This window comes from Elephantulus edwardii, unplaced genomic scaffold (assembly GCF_000299155.1).
Source record: "Elephantulus edwardii isolate Elephantulus edwardi_28Jun2011 unplaced genomic scaffold, EleEdw1.0 scaffold00038, whole genome shotgun sequence".
In the NCBI taxonomy this organism is placed as follows: Eukaryota; Metazoa; Chordata; class Mammalia; order Macroscelidea; family Macroscelididae; genus Elephantulus; species Elephantulus edwardii.
Window position 1 is genome coordinate 2,905,773 of NW_006399788.1, and position 6,892 is coordinate 2,912,664.

Genomic DNA, 6,892 nt, shown 5'->3' on the forward strand with positions numbered 1-6,892 from the left:
AGATGCCTTATATTAATTTTTATGTGTTTTAATTTATTGATGTTTACCTTGTGACCTAAAATGTGATCTATTCTTGAGAACATCCCATGCACATTAGAGAAGAAAGTAGGCTGCTCTTCCTTGTGGGTTCATTAGCCTATATATATCTATGAGATCAAGTTGGTTTCTTGTGTTATATAACCCTTCAGCATCTTTTTTGAGGTTCTTTCTGATAGTTTTGTCTTTTCTTGAGATTGGTGTATTAAAGTCTCCAGCTATTATAGTAGTATTGTCTATATCCTTTTTCAGTTTTGTTAATGTTTGTTTTGTGCACTTTGCAGCTCTACTATTTGGTGCATAGATATTTACTATTGCTATGTCTTCTTGTTCTTTTGACCCTTTAAGCATTACGTAGTGACATTTTTTTTTGTCCTTTGTGATGGTTTTTGTATTGAAATCTATTTTATCAGAGATTAATATCACTACTTCTGCTTTTATGTGGTTGCCATTTGCTTGGTATATTTTTTTTTCTCCACCCTTTTTAGTTTGGTGCTTTGGGTTTTTTCCCTCTTCACTTTTAAGATGTGTCTCTTGTAGACAGCATATTGATGGGGTTTGAGATTTATTTAAATCCAATCTGCTGCTCTTTTTCTTTTTAGGGGTGCACTTAAACCTCTCACATTCTGTATGATTATTGAGAGGCAAGGTTTATAATGCTATTATTTTGCTGAGTTGTTTTTGGTGTTGTTGCTGGTTACTTTGGTCCATCCTGTTTTCTGTGGCATCTCTGTAAGGAGGACATCTCTTAGTTTTTCCTGCAACATAGGTCTTGTTTTTACAAACTCTCTTAGGTTCTTCTTTTCTGAGAATGTCTTGATCTCTTTTTCATATTTGATTAACAGTTTTGCTGGGTATAATATTCTTGGTTGACAATTGTGTTCTTTGAGTATTAGATATATATGTCTTATTGCTCGCATGATTTCTACTCTGAAATCAACACTTAATCATTTTTGCTTTCCCTCACAGGTTACTTTTTGTTTCTCCCTAGCTGCTTTCAGAGTTCTCTCCTTATGTTTGGTTCTGGCAAATTTGACTATGAGATGCCTTGGAGTTTTTCTTTTGGGATCTATTCTATAGGGTGTTGACTCAGCTTCTTGAATATATATTCTCTAATTTTTCATCATGCCTGGAAAATTTCTTCTAGTAATCCTTCCACAACTTTCTCTGTGCCTTTACTTACTTCTTCTTGTTCTGGGATTCTGATTATGTGCATGTTATTCCTCTTGATGGTGTCCCACATTATTCTTAGGCTTTTTTCTTTTTCCTTCCTTTTGATTCTGCTTTTTGTTCTAGTAGATCAGTCGTGACAATTCTATCTTCTATTTCACCGGTTCTGCATTCCATCTCTTCAACTCTGTTCATGTATCTCTCCAACATGTTTCAACATCTGAAACATTGGTCCTTATATTCTGGATTGTGATTTCTTGTTTATCCAGAGACTCTAATGCCTTGTTTGTTTTATCTCCATTGTTTTAGATTTTTTTTTTAAATTCCTCTTGGTTTTTGCTTGCAGTGTCCTATAATTCTTAAAGTTTGTCTTTCACTCATTTGAAATATTCAATCATTGTTCTTTTAAATTCTGTTCCATCAGACTTTCTCACTTCAGGAAATCCATTGATACTGTGTCAGGTTTTGGTTTTGTGTGTGTGTGTGTGAGAGACATCTTCTTTTGGGTTAGTGTATGGTGTGAGGTAGGCTTTTTCTGCTTTTTTTTTTTAACAGCCAATATGATTTTAATAACAGGGCAGGATTTGGGGTTAGTTTTTTTAGCCACGGCTGGCTCTTTGGCCTCGGGCACACTGGAACTTCTGGCCCTTGGAGTGGACATAGGGTTTGGCGTGGCTGTGTGGGGTGCCCGGCACCTTGCTGAACTGCCTGTACACCTCTCGGCCCTTGCCCCACAGCAGCATGGTGCTGCAGCCCTTGGGCGAGTCCAGGGCCAGCTCATCGAAGGTGAGGATCTTGCCTCCAGCCTTTAGGATGTGGCTTTGGGCCCAGCTGCTCCCACACTGAGCACACACCTTCTACTTGGGCACCTCCTGAATATGCACGTCATCTGTTGTGGTCCCAGCCACCACAGCTGTCTTGTTTTCTCGGCCAGGAAGCTTCATCTTTCAGATCATCTGAGAAAGGGACAGCGGTGGCTGGTTGGTGCGGCTCATGAGCAGCCTCTTCAGCACAACCTGGTTGAAGGTGAAGGTGGTCCGTCTGGCCAGGAACCTGTAGAGTTTGACCAACAGCCGGAGGTAGATGTCCTGGTTCTTGGGCTCCTTGTGTCGGACCTTTCTGTCCTTGTTGTTGCGGATCTCAACTCCCATGATGGCACCTCCTGCTCAGCCAGCTCCGGAAAAAGGCTCTGCTATATTTTTGTGGTAGAGTTTGGTCTGATATCACTGCTCCAGAGGAGGGCTGGGCAGCTATCCTGCCTGAGATTCTATTTGAACTTTTGACTCAAGGGCAGACTTGCTTCAGTTCACGAGAGATATGGCTTATAAATTAGCAGCTGCTTCTGTCAGACAACTGCTGAAGCTAGACCAGTTCAAGGTGCCCTGGGCTAAAGGTAGCTCAAGTTTAGAAGAGGGGAGGAAATGAAAGAGGTTCACCTGTGACACTGATTTTCCTGGCACAGGGCAGGGGGAGGCAGCGGGTTATCCTGGGGCACTGGAGCTGGAGTGTCCCTGGGTGGGGCCAGTTCCTCCAGGCGACTGGAGTGGGACTTCCAGATGGTGGGGCCAGGACTTCCAAATGGCTGAGTGGGACTTCCAAGCAGTGGGTGGAGTATCCAGGAAGCAGGTCTGGGAGTTCTAGGGGTGTGTGTGGAGGAGGCAGTGTTGGGCTTCCACACAGCAAGTGGGAGTGTCCAGGCAGCTAAGCAAGGTCATCCAGGCAGCTGGGCAAAGTCCTCCAGGCAGAGGTTTTGGGGGTCCGACAGCAGGGCCAGGGACCTCCAGTTATAGGGAGGGTGGCCTGCCAGGCAGAGGTGCTGTGGTCTAGTGCTCCCTGCAAGAGACCAGTTCAGGACACATTAAGAAATTTTTTTTAATTAGCTCATTCCATGTACATTTATTTACAAAGTATGTGATGTGGAGCAAGCAACAAGGTGGGTGCTGGGGACATACTGCAAACAACAAGCACACAGTCCTCAAGTGAGAGGTGACCACCTTCTAGTGATGGAGACAGGAAGTAAATCTTGCCCATTCGAGCGATGATGGATTATGTGAGAGGAACTGAGAAGGAGACACTGATTTGTCTTCGGCCTCAAAACTTCCTCTTTCCTCTGCAGCAGGCTCGGCCTGTGTGTCAGGGCTGCTAATTCCAGATCACAGCTGGTAATGGACAAATGGATAGTTGCAAACCACACAAAATCCCCAAACCTCATGTGGGTCAATAGTCGCAGTCAAGAAATTTTTAAGGCAAGTACTAAGTTAATTGACTGGATACACTGCACAGAGAAGTGACACGTGGAGAAGCAATGTGTGGAGAAACCATAAACTCCACTGTTGGTACCAAAACTGTGAGTAAATTCTGTGAGACAGCAATAAATATCAGACCCATATGATTAGTAGAAAAAAGGTGCAGGAGCATTGGTGGTGGCGTGTCTGACCTAATGGCTATCTGTTTGCTGCTATGAATAATATTAATGGGGACAGTTCCCTTTGTGAAGTGGTCAGAAATAAACTTGGCCACCCTCACATTATTTTATGTGCTCCTTTTAAAGCAATTTTATTGAACTGTCCATGTAACAACTACATATTGAATGAACAACCTACTGTGCATATTTTCACCAAATGTAGCGAGCGTGCGTGCGCGCGCGTGTGTGTGTGTGTGTGTGTGTGTGTTAGCAATTGTTGTTATTATGAATTATCTAATCAGAGCTGGGTTGGAAGCAGGAGTGGCATCCATTTCCTAAACCACATGTCTCTGGAAGCTCTATAAACTTGGAGAAACAACGATAGCTATGGAAAGGCATTAGGTCTTTTGTTCATAGAGTTGCTATGAGTCCACCTAGACTCGACAGCAATCAACAACAATCAGAACTGACCTATATGACCTATAGCTGATCTTCCAGTGGCTTTCAGAGGTAGTAAATTACACTGGAGAAGATTGTCCTTTTTTTATCCTGAGGAGCAGCTGAGGGATTCTAATGACGTGACTTTGGTTTGACATTACAACTCCTTGCCACTATGCCACCAAAAATTTCTATGAAGCAGACTAAAAACTGCAAACTCTTAACTTACCCTCTGTGTGTAATTGTATGTAATTGCTAGAGCTCCAGATGCCTCAGAAAAACAACTTTTAACTCCTGGAAATCTCAGCAAGCATCTTAAGGGTTTTCCAAAGCTGCATAGTTGGTTAGATGCAGAACATCGGAATCATTCTTTGCCTTAAGGCTGAGCTTAAATGGCTTTAAAAGGTGATCTTACTGTAGGTGCATGATTCGAATCCACTAGATGCCCACTGGAGAAAGGAGGGGGGGAATCTTCTATGCCAGTCAGATCCAATTCAACAGTACACAATATGAAAAAAATTTTTTAAAAAAAGTTGAACTTCAAATTTTGACTGGAAGAGGGTAAACTTTGCTGTTCTTTCCTCCATACTCTAAAAACCCAAAAACCCAAAATCAAATCTATTGCTATCAAGTTGAGTTGGATTCATGGCATCTTCAGTGTGTTAGAGTAGAACAGCTCCACAGGGCTGTCCAGATTGGATGTACTCTTTCAGAAGGGGGTCACTAGATTCTTCTTCCATAACATCACTGAGTGAGTGTGAGCTGCCAACCATTTGACTAGTAATCTCTTACAAATAATTTGCATGACTTAAGGATCAGGAAAGAAAGAAAAAGGGGAAAGTCTCTCACAAATAAGGACTTTTCATGTAACCAAAACCCTCTGAATTTCTTATATCCCAATTTTAAGGTGGATACCACTGAAGCTCAAGGAGATGAAGCTCAAGATTTCTTGTGGTGGAGCTGTGATCTGAACCCAAAGTACGCTTACTGCACACGCCACTTTGTCCTGTGTTGGTAAACACGGACAGCTGGGGAGATGAGTGTGCTTGGAATAAGATTAGCAGCAACATTTAACCCGAAGCCTGAAAGACTCAGAGGGAAAATGTTTTATGAGCAGCGGCAGCTCTTGTGGGAAGCCCATAAGGATGGTCATCAGGTACCGTTTGGAGTGGATTGCTGCTGGGTTTTCCAGTGTGTAGGTAGGTCCAGGCATTTCCATGTCAGTCTCGGTGCACCCGGCTCTAGAAATTAGAGCCAAGTGAGACCACCAACTCCAGCCAGTAGTCTTCTCTCCTCTGTGCTATTTTAGTGGAGGGAGAAGAAAATACCTAGCTTCAGGCAAACAGTAGGGGGACATAAGTAATTGTGGGGTGCATGGATGAGGCAGAGTGTCAACACGCAGGAATCCTAGCCGAATGATAAGTTGTTGTTGTGTACCATAGATCCAGAATCAACCCATAGCTGATCCTGGAGGGTTTTCAGAGGCAGTACTCATATGGGAGGAGAGTGCCCATTCTCCCATGGAGCAGCTGATGGCCTTGAACTTCATGCCTTTGGGATTGCAGTGCAAGTTCTTGCCACTGGGCCATCAGAGCTCCCAGCAGAATTGTAAGAGTGAAAGAATTTAGACTTTAGCATTAAAATAATTTGAGAATATGTCCTGACTTTTTCTCCCACTGCTGTTGTTGCTAGACAGTGTGGAGTTGATTTTCACTGATGGTGTCTCTGTGTGTCAGTATATAACTGTGCTCTCTTTGTTCTCAATGGTTATCTTATCAGAAGCAGATCTCCAAGCCTTTCTTCCAAATGTGCATTTGAGTGGATTCAAACCTCCAACCTTCTGGTTAGCAAACAAGCATATTAACCATTTGCAGCACACAAAGACTGCTTTCTTCTAATAGAGGTATGCAATTTTTGGGAATATCCCTTGGTCGATCTGAATCTCTGTTTCTCATGTACAAACAAGAGAGAGGTTAATAACACAGAATTTTATGTGAAGCATGATTAAGAAGAACTGCCAGAAAATACCTGATTCGGTGTCTGGAATTTCATCCTTTCAAATTACTGAATTCTAGCCTTATCAGTAAGATTTTACTATTGCTGTGTCCCTTCTTAACCCCGTGACTTTGGGAACATCACATATCCTTGTAACTTTAGTTTTCAATCTTATGAAGTACAGAATCCTATCTGTTTTGCTTATCTCATCTGCCTGTTATAAGAACTGATGATGAGAAGCCAATAATTTCAGAAATGACAACACAACAAAAATAAAAGCAGTTAGTCCAACAACATCAGTATAACTATAGATTACCAAGCACAAACTATAGAACTGTACACTTTTAAGAGTTGTTATGTGCTGTTGAGCCATCCACCACTCATAACGACCCTATGTACAGCAGCTCTGAAGCCTGCCCTATTCTGAGCCAGTCTCACGGACTCCTACTCCCGTTACCTCAGTTACTGTGTCAATCCATCTCATCCGGGATCTTCTTTTCTTGTGCTGTATATCACGAAGATTAAAAGAGATTGGATAAGTCAAATACGTCAAGCATAACTCAGGAATAGAGTGAAGACTGAAACTGTTATTGTCACTATGTTTACCCCAAAATACAGTTATGGGAGAGAGAAGCTGAAGTGAAACAGAAGGAAAATCTGACAAGGGTGTGCAGGTCAGAGGACATGAAAAGATGTTCAGCCAAGAGCAGATATTTAGATGATCAACAAATATTTAAGAGGTGTTCCTGATCTCTAATAAGAGAAATACAAATAAAAACAGTAAGTGAGCATTCATCGTACTCTAGCAATGATAGAAAAGTTCAATACTACAGTAAACAAGCAAATACT

The 6,892-nt window shown here is 42.1% G+C and overlaps 1 pseudogene; it reads right to left on the minus strand.

Moving 5' to 3' along the window:
- Positions 1 to 1,796: 1,796 nt before the first annotated feature.
- LOC102858033 lies at positions 1,797 to 2,357 on the minus strand (annotated as a pseudogene).
- Positions 2,358 to 6,892: the final 4,535 nt, after the last annotated feature.